Source organism: Vigna umbellata, chromosome 11 (genome assembly GCF_029865625.1).
Source record: "Vigna umbellata cultivar VRB3 chromosome 11, Vumbellata_1.0, whole genome shotgun sequence".
NCBI classification, from domain to species: Eukaryota; Viridiplantae; Streptophyta; class Magnoliopsida; order Fabales; family Fabaceae; genus Vigna; species Vigna umbellata.
The window spans coordinates 31,889,670-31,906,049 of NC_142175.1; positions in this window are offsets into that span (position 1 = coordinate 31,889,670).

Consider the following 16,380-nt stretch of genomic DNA (forward strand, 5'->3'; position numbering starts at 1 on the left):
TGAAATTTAATATTACCTTAAAATTGAAAAACAGACACTCCTCCTGCATCTCCATATATTTCTTGTTGCACCCTAATTATTCATTTGGTTTTGAACTGTGGAATTTCAAGAAAAAGAAATAACTTTTAAATTTTTGTGATAAGAAAATTAAAAAAAGATGTAGTTGAATTTGTAGTATTTTGCTTGTAAATAAGAAAATTAAAAAGAGACGTAACTCAATTCGTAGTCTTTTGCTTTACTTATCAAATAGCAAAGGTAAAACATCATAGGTTTGATGAGATGTTATAGCACACAGAGATACCAAAGTTGAAATGATATAGCATAGTTAAAGATTTTGTTACCCATTTGCCAAGACTGTGAGTGATCATGATGCAATTTGGGTGATAGTAGATCAATCAATGAAGAATGCTCATTTTCTACCCATTAATCTGATGATGTCTATGGTCAAGCTGACATAGTTGTATATCAAGAAGATAGTAAGGTTGCATGGAGTGCCTCAAGTATTGTGTCAAATAGTGATCTTAGGTTTATTTCTAGATTTTGGCAGACATTACAACAATCTTTGAGCAGCGACCTCAGGATGAGTTTTGCTTATTATCCTCAAGGTAGACTGCAACGGAAAATAGGTGACTCTACCTAGGAGTTAGAGGAGCATATAAGGAAGTCATACCCGCATCTGTTTCTTGATGAGTTCAATTTTGGAGGTCGAAATTTTTGTTGTTGGGAGAATGTAAGAGCCTAGAAAATAATGTCTTTGAGGTGATAACGTGTTTTAAATAATGAGACTCAATTATTTTAATATTAAAAGTCCAATGTATAAATAGAATTTCTATTAACAAATTTCGTTACTTAAAAACACACCATATATATAAAAACTCTTTCTCTAATAGCTCTTTACCCTCTTTCTAAGAATTTTGACTTCCTATTCATTTGTCTGAAGATTAGAAACCATCTGAGTGATCTTCGAGATGAGCTCTTCTACTTCAACCAATTAGTTTTGGCAAAAGAGAAAGTTGATTTATGTTATTTTTCTTAGTTGTACATTTTTCCATGCATGTGAGTTGTTTGAGCTTGTATGTGATTTTTGAGTCTTTTATAAAATTCTCTACTGATAAGTGGTTCTAACTATTCTATTGTTTATAGGAGCATATAAGTTTTTTTGTGCATGTGAAGTTGTCTTAAGACCTTAGAGCTTACTGGTCATCTATAAGATAAGGGAATCTAGTTACTTTGATTTTAATTGATAGACAAGTTTTAATTACTAATTGTAGGCTTGTATGGTAGTTGAATTGTGAAATTGAATTATTTGATGAAATTGGTCTATTAAGTTAAGATTAGGAAGTTGAATCATCTTTAGTGATGAGGTGATTGAATTCTTGCTATGTTTAATTCGTGAGGCAAGGCTAGAGTCGGGGAGCTACTGTTGAACTTTTGGCAAGCGTACCAATAGTCAACTATAGTATTTTTAAGTAAGAGTATCAATCCCACGAGGAACAACTTCAATTAAATAGATAAATTTATCTCAAATAGCATATATACAAGGGTATTCAAACTGATTCATAATGAATTTTGATAATTTATACTACGTTGCGTAAAAATAAAATATTAACAGCAGATAAGTTAAAGAAAGTTTAATACGAGAAGTTGGGACTGAATTCATCTATCTCACTCGTCTGCAATCTGAATTAATATAAACATATAGCAACTGAAATTACCAATATTGATGCAACACACAAAAGTCATTTATACCGATTCCTCGCATATAAAATTCATAAGATCAGTTCCTTGAATATTGATTCCTCACATATCCAACAAACTGTCCAACATTATATTCAAGTGTTATAAGCAATTGATAAACTGAAATCTATCCCTAGTGATAGACTGTCGTTGAAGCTATCAAATTAATACTACTTTTCAAGGCAACTTCAGTATTGCCAAGTAGTATTTAAGAAAGTAGATAGGGTTAACGTAACCCTGAGTCGTCTCCCAACAAACACGGAATTGCTTTCGAATATCTGACTCTTATGAATGTTATACAATGCTTATGAATAAAAGTAATGGTTTAAGAATGTTTAAAGAATGAATAAGAAACTTAAAAATAGTTATGATGAAATAGGCTAATTCCACTGCTTTTCTAAGATAGATTCATCATCAGTTATTCACAGATAATTGTTCAATTGATTATTATTCAAGTTTCAAATTAATTAAATACATTCTTAATTAATTTGAGGGCGATCATGCATTTAACCAAAGTAAATTCTCAATCAAATGCAAAACCTTTCTAGATTATTTACAATAAATTCAACCAAAGTACATTCTCAATCAAATTTTATTGTGTTTAATCATGTCTGTTCTTAAATCTCCTAACCAAATTAAAAGCTAATCAATCAAAGTAAATTCTCAATTGATTATAGTTGAAATTATTACTAATCAATCAAAGTACATTCTCAATTGATACTAAAAACCATTTAATCATATGAAAGTTCCTAAATTAAATCAAAGTAGATTCTCAATTTAAACCTAGAAACCCTAAAACTCATATAATCAATATGCATGTAGATTGAAACACATTATGATGCAAAAATCTTTGCTTTTAATAAGATAGAGAGATGAAAGACATAGAGAGAACAACTTAAATCAATAATCAAAATAAACAATTGCATTAACTCAATCTAACCTCAGAATCCATAATGGAATTACAGTAGAATAGTCCTAGATGCTTAGCTCTCCATGAATGGAGTTGAATACAAGATGAAAGAAAAGTGAGAGGAGTATGAGAGAATGAAAATAATATCAAGTGAAGTCCCTCCTGGGTCTCTTAATATAAGGCTCTCTTGGGCTTGGACTCTGAATATTCAGTTGATAGAATCTTTTATCTTCTATCTTCCAAATAACTAAAAGATTTGGATAATTAGAACATTATTTGAAAGATATTTTCTGTTGATATTCACAAAATAAATTAATTCAACAACTGAATTTTATCTTTTAGCTTTTCTGAATTTCCAAAATTGCACAAATACCCTGAAATTTTCTCTATCTGCATTTTAGCCCCAACTGAATTTCCCAAAATTGCAACTGAACCCCTTAGTTGACCAGAATCAATTTTGTTTGACTAGTTTTTCGCAGTCAATGGGAGACTGACACGTGTCAGCCCCTTTCCCACCCAAAATTAGGGTTTCAGATTGGGGGAAAGGGAGCTCTTGTGCCTCTTCCTGCGCCGCTGTTCGAATTGGTTCGAGCTCGCCCTCTGTGAATATGGTTTTTCTGGGTTTTCCTCCTTGCAGGTGCGAGTTACTGGCAATGGCGGAGTCCGGAGTTATGCGACGGTGATGGAGGCGGTGCAAAGAAGATGGAACTCGCGAGAAGTTCACGAATCGCGGTTTAGATGCGCGACTGGGTTCCGAGAAGGTGGCGCACTCGTGGTTCATGGTGGTGACGGCGAGACCGTGGTGACGGTGAGACCATGGCGATGGCATAGTGGTACTGTAGTGGCAAGGCGCGGGTGGCGTGGAGCGCGACGGTTGCTCTGCGTCGGCGCGATTTCGCGAGGAAGAATTGGGTTTTGCTATGTGGTGAGGAAGATTGGTGGGGATGACGGTCTAGGGTTGGATTGCGCGACCTGGGAATCGCATTTGATGGTGGCGCGACATGGAGATTCACGGCGAAGGCTGACGCGTGTTAATGATAGCGCGAGGATGGAGAAGATGAAGATGGTCGAGATGCGAAACCGTGGTGGTGATGGCGAGACCGAGGCGGTGCTGTGCGTTATGGTGGTTGTTGTGCGTTGAAGATTGGTGGCGGAGTGGCGGCGACACGGTAGTTGTTCGATGACGAAGCGATGACGCTGAGGTTGGCGGCGGAGCAGCGCGACGGCAGTTGACGGCTAGGGTTGGGAATTAGGGTTTCTCTGTTAGAGAAGATGATGATGTGGCAAGGGAGGTGATGTGGTGGCATGTGGTTGGCTAGATCTGTGTGGGGAGGATTTAGACACATGGCATGATCTGGTGGAGTCTAGCTTAGGAGGGGTATGGGTAGGGAAATTTAGGAGGTGTATTTAGAATAGGGTTACTGTTTGGCTTAGTATTGGGCCTGTTTAAGAGAAGAGGGGTGTATGTAGGGAAATTGGGAGGTGCAAGGGTAAAAGTTGTCTGTTTGGCCCATCTGTACATTATTTTTCAAATAAAATCTGATTTTGGGCCTTGAATTTTCATTTGGACCAATAAAACTTATAATTTCAGCTGCACAAATAAACATAAGAACATCCAAGAATATTTTATGTGCTAAAACTCACTTTTTACGTGTCTTTAATTCCCAAACCCAACAATTCAAATCATCGCAAATTCACTTAAAATCAATCATTTAAGCACAATTATCCTATCCAAAATTTGAATTTTAAAACATAAATGTGGACATAAATATGCACTCATCACCTAGCATCGTAGGATATCAAGTATTCTTATTCAGATCAGATTTTAGAAATACTTTCCAGTCAAAACTAAAACCCACATTCACGAAACTGTTGATCAGATAGAATCAAGCACTAAGAGCAGAACAAAAATACCAATATTGAATAAAACAGAAATGTTATATATAAATATCACCAGATTACATCCGAGTTCGAATCGATTACATTCAATCCCAAGAGAAAAGATCAGCCACTCATGGTGGCCGTTGACATTCTAAGAGATGAAGAAGAAGATCCTACAGCTAAAGTGGAAGAAAAACTCTTTGGGTAGCTCTGTGTCTTCTTTTCTATGCGCTCTCTGTCTTTCTCTTTTTTCTTTCTAACTCATGAGTATATATACAGCTCGAATTCTCGCTTAAGCTAAATTATTCTCGCTTAAGGGAGAAGAAACTTCTTGGAGAAGATAGTCATTCTTGCTTAAGCTAAATTATTCTCGCTTAAGCAAAAATGACTTTAAAATCAATGGCTTCCTGGATGAATCTAGCTTAAGCGAGATCATTCTAGTTTGGGCGAAATGTTGCAGGATTTACTCTTCTCTCTTAATTTACCTGAAATATATACAAAATAGGGATCAAATGATTTTCTTTTAATCAACAACTCAGAAACATGTGATTACTTTTCATCTTTCTTAGATTGGGGAAATTTGATACAAATGTACCCAATTCAAAACAGAAGTGTCAAAATTCCACATGAAAATTTGCTACTTTTTTTGCACTTACCAGCTACTAACTTAGTTATCGTTGGACGATATATTCTCGTTGAGTGAAACCGAAGTCAGAGGATTCACTGACTTAACCTTTGTTGGGTGATAATATGGTTCGTGGGTGAGTTCAAAGTTAGAGAGTTACTAACTTAGTGGTCGTTGACAAAGAATATTCTCATTGACTTGATAGTAGTAGGACGAAAAATGTCCCGTTGGGTGACTTTTGTGATATTCAAGCCTTTGAGATTCAGGGATGATCTTTTTGAACGAGCTATCTAATCTCTGGACGAGTATACTTTTAAGTACTACTTGATGGGCGAGACTAACAAAGTCTAACATTAATTATCGTATGTGTTTTTCTGGTTATGATGCTTAAAGGTTGTGTTCTGAAGGTTAATGTGATGACTAGTTTGTAACATGTACTCGAGAATGGTTGGAACTGATCTAAGAAAAAATTGGTTCTGGTTTTGTTTGGTGTATGCTTTCATATATGAAAGTTCTAAAAGTGAGTATCGTGATATTCAACTAGTTATTAAACTCATATAGAGATGAATGGAATGGAAGAGAGAATGACATGAAGTTTTTTCCTAGACATTTGGTTTAGGCATGAAGAGATTAACCTCGTAAGTAGTAGGGTGTTAATCCTTGTGTTTAGGATTCTATAAAGTATAAATAATACTACGAGTGCATACTTACATTGAATATATATCTGAAAACATGTATCCGGATAATTAATAGAATCAATGGTAGTATGGTTTCTTTTGAATATTGCTTCAATAGAATTTTTATTTGAAACAAACTTTTCTTAATAAATAGACAAATAATTATAAAGTTATAAAATTAAGATAAATTAACAAATTATTATAAAATTACAAAATTATAAAATTATCAATTATAAAATTTTATAATAAATTTATAAAATTATAAAAAAATTACAAAATTAAAATATTATAAAAGTATAAAATTATAGATTTATAAAATCATATTATAACATTATAAAATTATAAATTTATATGTAATATAATATTTGGGACAAGTAGAATCGTCTCTCAATTATAACATTTCATAATTGAAATTAAACAAAATAGTTGTATAAGTAATATATATGTATTCCACTATTTTTATTAATTTATATAATAAAGTTTTTCAAAAACATAAACTCAACTAAAGAGAGATTAATTATGCAAAATATAAAAGAAAATACATATAAATTGTTTCCATTATATCTATACAACTTTTAATATGTTTTAGTGATGATTATTTTCACTTTATTCTCTACCATACAAATACACGACCATAGTATATAATAACAAAATCACAAATAAAGATAAGTTAGTATATTAAAGAAAAGAAAAGACTTATAATAATTCAAATGTATATTATAAAAAATCATTCACAAAGAATTTATTAAACACACACAAAATAGGTAAACCAACTATAATTTTCACTTTTGAAGGATTTTTGTGTTGACTTCAACTTAAAGATTTTACATTTGTTATATAAATTCTGATTTTGGCATTAAATGTCCGACCCAGTTTCATAATATGACCTAAGACCATTCTATATAATTGCATTAACTCACCATAATATGCTAGAAATGTTATTTTTTAAACTAATTTTCATCATAAGAATCTCCATCAACTTACCCTACCTAAATATTTTCCTTGTGAGTTAGAATACTTAGTAAAGTTTGGATAATTTGTTAATTGAATCCCTATTCAACACACCCTAACTTAATATCAATGTAGCACATTTTGCTCAGAAATCACTACATTATCCTCATCCAAACAAGCAACGTCATACATTACATATTAACTCATTCATCATTTATTTTCCATTGCATTAGCATAATATTCAAGTACAATATTTCTATAAGTATATAAAAGCAACAAGGTGTATTTCTCTATACAGAAATCTCCAATTGACAATCTCAATAATTAAAGTGAAGAACCATATTTCAATTACTATTTGTCAAGATTCCTGCTTGATTCAATGATTAACTCTTGTAACACCTAATGCCTTACACTTGGTGCCCAAAGCCCTAGTCCTCACTATCAAGCGAGTGTCCAACGCGACCAGGGTACAACCCAATGCCCTAGACCTTTGGATCTCATCGTAAATGAGCGCCCAACGGTCCTAGGATACCACCTAGTACCCTTGAACCCTGGAGGTAAATAACGTGAGTTCTCATTTGGCGTGAAGTGGTTATGTGGTATTGTCTTACACCTATACAAAAAATAACACATGTAACTAAGTTAGGTTATTCAACTTGCCTATCTAGGAAATTCTAGCTTTTCCTTAGTTTCAAATACCTTGTTTTAGTTCAAAACAACTCTCATATAGAGAAATTGGATAATTTTAGAAAAATCACATTAGTTTCACAGACAACCTTTTCAATTCAACCAAAATAACAACTCAATCAATATCATAGATCACCAATCATATCAAAATGTCAGAGTTCAATAATGTATATCCAATTGGGTTCATTGGCCTATATGAGTTACTTTTATTCTTCTCAAACATTCAGTATGTATAATTTAGTTCAAGAATTCTTAGTTTCTGCTAATTGTCTAATTTGATAACATTATTCTCAAGTACCAACATTCACACTTCAAATAAATATCTATATAATCTCTAACACATCAGTTTAAAATCAAATACTTTAACTAAACACTTTAAAAGGCCAACATACCAAATCAGACATTACAACTAATTTCAAATTCAAAAGAGAATCACAAATTTATCATATTAATCAAACCAAGTTTCATCACAGATAATCATGTTCAATTAGCTCTATTATAATTTACTATCTTCCCTTACTTGGAGTAAAAAACTCAGACTCAAAGGTTACTCCTAAAGCTTTAGGTCTTATTGGATGTTCTAATTATATAAAGAAAACTCTATCAAAGATCATAACACATCCTCATAATCATTAATAAACATATATTCACCTTAAACTATTTTGAGTCACATGCATGGATTAGTGGATCATATGAAACTTAAAACAATATACTAACATAAAAAGGATAAAAAAATGAATTTATGCTTTTTTAGTTTTTGATTGGTTGAATGTGTTTACTATGCTCCTACCACTCAAATGAAATGCGAATGATGTTTATGTTTTTCTTTGTAAGGGCATACATAAGAAAGTGGATCACACTAAACATGTAAGATATTCCTTTTGGCAGTAAGATGTATTCAACATTTCTTTCTTTTCCACACCATTAATGTTACATAAAAACACTACTCAGATCTTTAATGAAGGGGATTGTAGAAGCTTTCTTTTCATGAAAGTGATGTCTATTGTCTTTAAGTTTGTTGATTTTCATGAAGAGCTTCTTCTAAAGTTTCTTAATTACAAGTTGTTGCGTGTAAAAGTGTTGATCTTTCCAATGATGATGATGGTGATTAGTAATGGATACGCTAATGATTTATCATGGATTTGTCTAAAGCATTTTGAGTTCACTTCTTTCTATTCACAAATGAGCATAATATACACTATAAATAAAATTTTTGAATGTGTCTTCTACGATGGCTGGCATAGTAAGTGAGTATTGGAAGAAATTTCTCAAAAATGTTATTTAGTAAGAATATCTCCCACTCAGCAAATCAAACCATGTGAAGAAATTTTCAAATTTTTCCTAGAGAGTTTTATCTCGTCTAGTGAGAGGACACATCCCTGCCTCTTTGACCCATATAATACTTCTTTCTTAGCGAGCAAATTAAGGGTGGCAATACGGGTTGACCCAGCCCATTTAAGCCTGCCTTGCAACTGTCCAAAAGAGTACAGGTCTGGCTGGCCCATCCCACTTTAAAAATGTTGGCTGCCGCCCCGCATAGTTATTGGTCTGTGGGCCTAATGGCCGACCTAATTTTTTAAACATCTTGCATTACAAATCCTTAATCTTTTCCATGCTTGAGTTATCCTAACCATATGAACCCTAAATCCTTATTTTCATTCATAAGCAAAAAAATTGAACATTGTAGACCTTCCTGCATTATAGAATGTTAGATTGTAATTTATAGGTAGACCCATTTGTTTGTTATTGGTATTAGCTTGTGATCATTAAGTATATGGTAAATTAATAATAGTTTATTCCAAATAATTAAGCTCGTTCGTAAATAAATTTACAATTTTATAGTCAACAAAGACAAAAATCCGTGAATGGTATCAAAATGGGAAAAAGGGAAGGGATAATACATACACCAAAACAGAATCGAATGAGGAAGCTGTCAGATTAATCAAACTACACCATATGCAAGCAACATGAGGAAATGATGATTACCCTAATTCATATGTGGAAAAAACCCTAGAAAAACATAATGGATTAAAAAGAATGTCAAAGTGAAAGCATGGAAAGGTTATAGAGGCTCTCTTACATGATGTGGAAGTTCTTCGCCTGTGATGAAGGAGAAGGAGAAAACATTCTCCAAATCAAGTGAAGAGTGTATTCCTTTTGCATACGTGGGAGATTTGGAGTTTAGGGATTTCATTTGCATCTAAGAAAATAAAGAGTATACAGGCAAGCCCACCCTAGTTCATCCCAGGCTCGCCTGGGCTATGGGTTTTGGGGGTCAAGGTTATGTGGTTCAACGGACTGCAAAATTTTAGCTTGTCCCACATTGTCACCCTTAGAGCAAATCACTTGCCTAACTAGTGAGACTTCCCCTACCTCTCTAACTTGGTATATTATGCAATCAATCAAAGAGTGAAACAATTACCTAGTATGTTCGCATAATCCAAAGTTGAACAAGACATATAAGATCTTTGATTTGTTCCATCTAGCCTTTTTGACATAATTTTTAGTTAAAAGAAACAACAATAAAGTGGTAAAATGTTACTCAACCAACTAAATCAGTTAAATGACATCTCCACAAAATAACTAAATCAGTTAAATGACATCTCCACAAAATCTCTCAAGTCAAACACATATAACCAACATAAAATAATTTTAACTATATTAAACATCCATTAATTAAACAAATAAACTAGAAAACATCATTCAAAGGCAAATATCATAGAATTTCATAAAATAAAAAGCTTCCCTTAAATAAAAAGTCTTTATTGACCATATAAGCCTAATTTCTCAAGTAATTCTAACTCTACATAAAAAAACTGAAATTAATGATTTAAATATAAAATGTAACCCGTTTAAGGTCATAATCTAGCATCGACTTAAGAAAATAGCAAAAAAAAAATAAAACTTACTTTATAGACAAATTTGATCAGATAAATTTGTTAGTTTTGATATTAGAAATCATAATATGTGTTCAAATCTTAAAAAAATATGAGTGGATAAATAAAAATATTATAAAGATAAATAAGTTTGGAAAAAAGGTTTTAAAAGATAATTTTTTTATAAAACGAATCTCATTTAAATAAAATTTTATTTATAATTTTAACTTTTAATAATAAAATATACGAATATTATATATAAAACCAATTTTTTCTCTTTACTGATTTTATAAAACTTTACATTATATTTCATTATATATTACTCTAATGCACAAAGAATATTCTCATGACAAGTTTTTTCAAATATTAATAAAATACGAGAGTTAACAAATTTTAAAATAAGAATAAGTTTTACAAAGAAAATAAAATATAAAAAGCTTTTTTTTTTTCATTATCTCTATTTAATTATAATAACATATTTGCGTCTTTGAATTTCTGCTAAAAAACTAATAAAAGCTTAAAACATGCATCCATACGTAGTGAAGATTTTCCATATATAGATTATGCTAATATTTTTTTTCTTTGGTACAATAATTATATTGCGTAGAAGAAAAAGAAATGACTTTTGATAAATAAAAGTGAAACTCATTATTTATATGTTATTTTAACTTTCAACATTTAAATTGTAAATTATTTTTAAATATATACAATTAAATTTTTTATTGAAATAAAATGGAGTGATAGAAAACCTTAATATCCCGTCATATTCTTTCTTACAATTATATGAGAAATTATGTACGGCCAAATCTAAAAAAGTGAGTTAAATTAGAGAAATAAAGAATTTTAATACGTTAAAATATAATTGCTTTGATATAACAAATATTAATATATTTATTTTACTTTTAAGTTTATTAATAATTAATATAATTAAATTAGAATTTGAATAAAATTAATAAAGTTAAAGTTTATTTATTTTATTATAATAATGAATTATTTCAATATTTATTTTATTAAATTAACTATATATCTTAAAACACATATACAACATTAAAAATAAAAAACATTTTCCATTATTATACCATAAGAAAACTATTTACGGTAAAATATTAGATTATAATTATAATTATAATTTTAATAAAAAAAAATCAATTCCATTAGTTTTATTTAAATTATGATATGACACTTTGTTTTTATTGTTTTGACTTCAAAGAACTAAGTTGTCAAAATAGGTTGTAATCCACGAGAGCCAATCCGGTTTACCACGAGTGTAAGATGGATTAAATTTGAAAAAAATGTAATTATTTTACATTAACTCATTACTAAAAAAAGTTTCAAAATGGTTTCTTTACGATATTTTTAAAAAAGTATTGATTTTTAATTTTCTTTTCAATATTTATTTAAAGATTGTATATATTGAAATTAAAAAACAATATTGTATTTATTGTCAACATAAAATTATCCAATTACATAATATATTTTTAATTCCCTTGCAAAAACTATAATTTATCATCATGTGAGTGATGTAAGGGCCTGTAAAAATATAAAGGGGCCATTGGACCTTATGTGAGGCAGTCAAGCCCCTCAAACCAAGGTCAACTTAACCTTAGGAAAAACTTCTCAGAAGTCTGATTCATTTGCTAGAACTCTTTCTCTCTCTAAAACTCTTTTGCCCTAAATTCTCTCTACCTTCTCTTTACCTTCTCTCTAAAAATTTTCATTCACTGAACCGTTTAATATTGGATTTAAAGGTGCTCAGGCGTTCACCACACCGAAGGCTTCCTTTTGACCCGATCATATTTTTGTTTGGACCGGGTCAGGTTGAGTTCTCGCGCTGTGAAGGGTACTGTTAGGACGGTTTCAATTAGTTGTGCTTTGAGAAACCCAGGTAAGGGGAGCAAACCAAGAACCTTTCGTTTTAGTTGGTTGAGTATTATTTTATGAAATATTCACTGTTTGTTCTGTTTATCAATCACTGTGTTTCTTGGCTTCTGTATATGGTGTAGCGTTTCGTTTTAGTGAGAAGCGAGTTCTCGGTTGGTTACTCCTCTTATGATCTTTGGTGTCTAGGGTTTCTCTTAGTTTATTTTCTGCAACCCTGAGAGAGAACTAGGGGGTTGGATGGAGTTCGTGGATGTTGTTGAGGGTGACGAAGGTAGGTAAGTGAAGAAAGGTTGGTAGGAAGGGAATGAATTTTGTGTGGAAGAAAGAAAATAGGAGGGAAAGGAAGATTTAGAGATGTTAACTGAAATAGAAAGGGGTTGTTGTAGTATTGTGGGGTTGTTCTATCAAGGGTGAATGAGAGAAAGTTTAAGGGAGGAGAAAGAAGAAAGTGGGATGCGTGAGAGTATGAGTGGAGAGGGAAGACTGATAGCTTCTTTGGGTGTGGTTTGTAATAATCCGTGAAAATCTTTTGACGCATGGGTAGGGGTATTACGTGAGAAAATGGACATAGAGTTTTACTGTGATGGAAAGGAAGTGAAACGAATAAGAAAAGGGTTTAACTATTGTGAAAGTTAGTAAAAGTAAGAAAAGCAAAGAGTGTTGGGGATGGCAAAGGGTCTTAAAATATTAGTATGGAAAGAGGATTTCAGAGAAAGGCAAACAGATTTTTAGTGTTAATGGAGGGTGGAAAGAAGTGAAGTTTTAGAAAAAGAAGAATAATAAATGGGTTATTTAAAATGGCTTTATAGGGTGTAACTCTTTGGAATGGTGGACATGATTTATGAACAGAAGGGAGAATATATGGTAGATTTTAAAGTGAGGGTTACATTATTAGATGACTAGTAGAGTAAATAAGTAGTTGAAGAGCATTGGTAGTTCTCGTGAACAATAAAATGAAAAATATGAGTGTGTGAGAGGAAGAAGGAGGTATACAGGGTTGCTGTTTAGGTTTCGTTTTGTTAGTAAAATAAGTGAGTTTTTATTTGTTTAAACATGAAGGGCGTTGTTATGTTGGGTACATTGTTTTGAAAGACTTGCATGTAGAGGAAGAATAGGATGATGGGTTGTTTGGGTTTTGTGGGAGTAGCTTCTAGGAATCAGAAAGAAGAGAAAAAAAAGTAAAGAAAGTGGAAAGATATTATAAAAGGAAGAAAGTGGTGAAAGAAGTGGAGGGGAAATACTAAGGAGACCAAGTGTGAGTGTTTAAATAAAGAAAAGGAAAGTCTTACACTGCATGGGTTCTCTATTTATGGTTAATGTTATGTGAAGAAGCAAAGTATTATGGAGTTTGGAAAGAAAGAAAGTGGGAAGGTTGGGGTATGTTAGGTTAATACTGGGAGTAGTGCTGGAGTTAGCAAAGTATGATATATATTATATTAATATAATATGGATATATAAGTTAGGAAAGTATGATATATATTATATTAATATAACATAGTTATATATAAAATTAGTAGGAGAGATGTATAAAAGAAAATGATGATAGTTGAAGATGTTCATAATAATTTATAATACTATAATATGAATGAATGTTGTTACGTTCGTTTAATATAAATATTAGGAATGTTTGTTAAGCTTAATGGTGTCTAATATAAATATTATAATAGAATTAGGTTTCATATTTTTGAATCCAGAGGAGTTTATGCATTGGAAAGAAATTATAAAAAAAATTTAATGTGCAGATTCTGTATTGATTGGGTTAAATATGTGTTGGTGAGTCTCGTTGATGGCATGGTAATTTAGTTGAAAAGTTTTTAGAAAAATATGGTTCATGGATGTAATTTCATGATCCTCAAGGAGAGGATACATGGTGGTGTCCTAGTAATGTGTAGAATAATTGCATGGTAGCTCCTCAAGTAGAGAGGATTGATCCATGTGGTGAGGAGGTCCTAGTCTTGGAGGCTTCCAATAGTCTTGGAGACAATCATTCTAGTTCGGACAAGTCGGTTTATAATGCAACTAGTCTTGTAATGTCATTTACCATGTTTTGAGTGAACTATGCATGCTGTGTGTGACTGTATAACATGTTTTTTTATACCTAGCTCACCCTTGTTTGTTTATGTTGTTTGTGTATGATTCCTTTTGCGATGATCATCCACTTGGATGTGAGTAGATGGCGAAGAGGTTCCCTTTGAGACAACTTTGGAAGAAGACGACAGTGTTGTAGTTTAGGCTTCTTAGGGTTTTTTTTTAATCATTTGATGATATTTTGAAATATTTTTCCTCTTTAAGTTTACAGTTTAGACTTTTTATTAAAGTTTAAATTCTAAAACTATTTTAAAAATACTCTAATCCTAATTATTTTTTAGTGTTTTTTCATATTATCCATGATAAAGTGTTTATTATATATATTTTACTGTATAATAGGAACGTGACAGGTTACACTATAAAAGTTGTTTTTTCCATAACAATTATCTAGTATAATTATTCTTTATATATATATATATATATATATATATATATATATCCGAATGAGACAATGAAGCACATTCTTCAACAATTGCTTTTTCATACATACTTTTCAAGGTTCTAATCTCACCTACTTCCATTCACAAGGAATGCATGATGATATAATAATTATTAAACTCTGTAAGTTGTATAATATGAAATTTTTCTTTCTGGAATTTTTCTTTCTGGAATTTTTCTTCCGTAGATAAATTCACAAAGATTTAATCATTTTAAGAATTGTTGGATTGACATATTATACAATTAAAACATGACAGAAATGATGTGATATGTAGCTATCTTGGATAAAATGAATACTGCATGACAAACTGTCATATTTTGTTTTTTATTTTGACTCCTACTCCAACTTTATAATGTATTGGTTCAATCATTCCGGGTTTAAAAATTACAAATTTTAATAAAATATTTAGAAAAAGTGATTGAATTGACCAATCAATCTAATTTTATTAATAATCAATTAATATGAATAAAAAAATACATAAACTTTATCCAACTAATTTTTGTATTGAATTGAACCTTCATTTTATCCAAATTCATCAATCAATAGTTTATATATCTACGTAAATCTCAGTAAAAAAATTAAAGGTTAAATAATTTTTTTCATTGAATTTTCTTTAATTTATTAAACATATATAATAAAAATATTAGTATAACATTTATAGATAAATAAAATTTTGTTTAAATTTGGAGATATAAAATTATTCATTTTTATAAAAAAAGTTTAATACCTAATTTGGTCTCAGTTGGTTAGATTTGTTTAAAGTTGTCATATCTTTTTTTCAAATGTTTACAAACATTTCATATTTTGTAAAAATGGTAGTTTGTCACTTTTTATGTGGCAACCTCCGTCAATAAGAGACAAACACTCTTCTCACCCAAAACTAGAAGCTTCATCACATAATATTCTTTTTCTACTAATCTCCATTCAACAATAGTGAATATCTGTTTGTGAATATAGGATGTTTGTGAACATTTAAAAAAAATAAGACCACTTTAAACAAATCTAATAAACCCATGAACAAAAACTTAAAAAACAAGTTATGACTAAATTAAGACAAAATAATAATATAAGACCAAATTGAAACTAATGTAATAAATCATAAAGACACGTGACATTATCACATTGTCATGTAACATAATATTAGTTTGAAAAGTGACAAATTTTTTTGAAAAATATATTAAAAAATAAAAATAGAAATAATTAAAAAATATTTAACGTGATCTTCTTATTTTTAAAATATTTATTTCTGTATTTCTTACATCAAACTTAATAAATTTCACCTGTACTTCAACGTGATCTTCTTATTATTATATCATAATTAATAACACAACACGGTTGCATAAAAGGTTTTGATATTACTGGCAAATCATAACAACGGTTCTCCTTAATCTTTAAATTGTATAACAAATTACATAATTATTTAATCATTAAATCAAATCAAAATATTAAAATCAATTCATGTTACTAAAGTTTTCATTGTCTGTTTCTAACCTTTTAAACACGTTATATTATGCAATCCTTTTGAGGTTAACACTTCAAGAACATATATTATAATTGAAGTGTATGCTGAAAAATGGTAAAAGTCACTACCACTCAAATCCAATCTTCAACATTTTTTAAGTGCAATG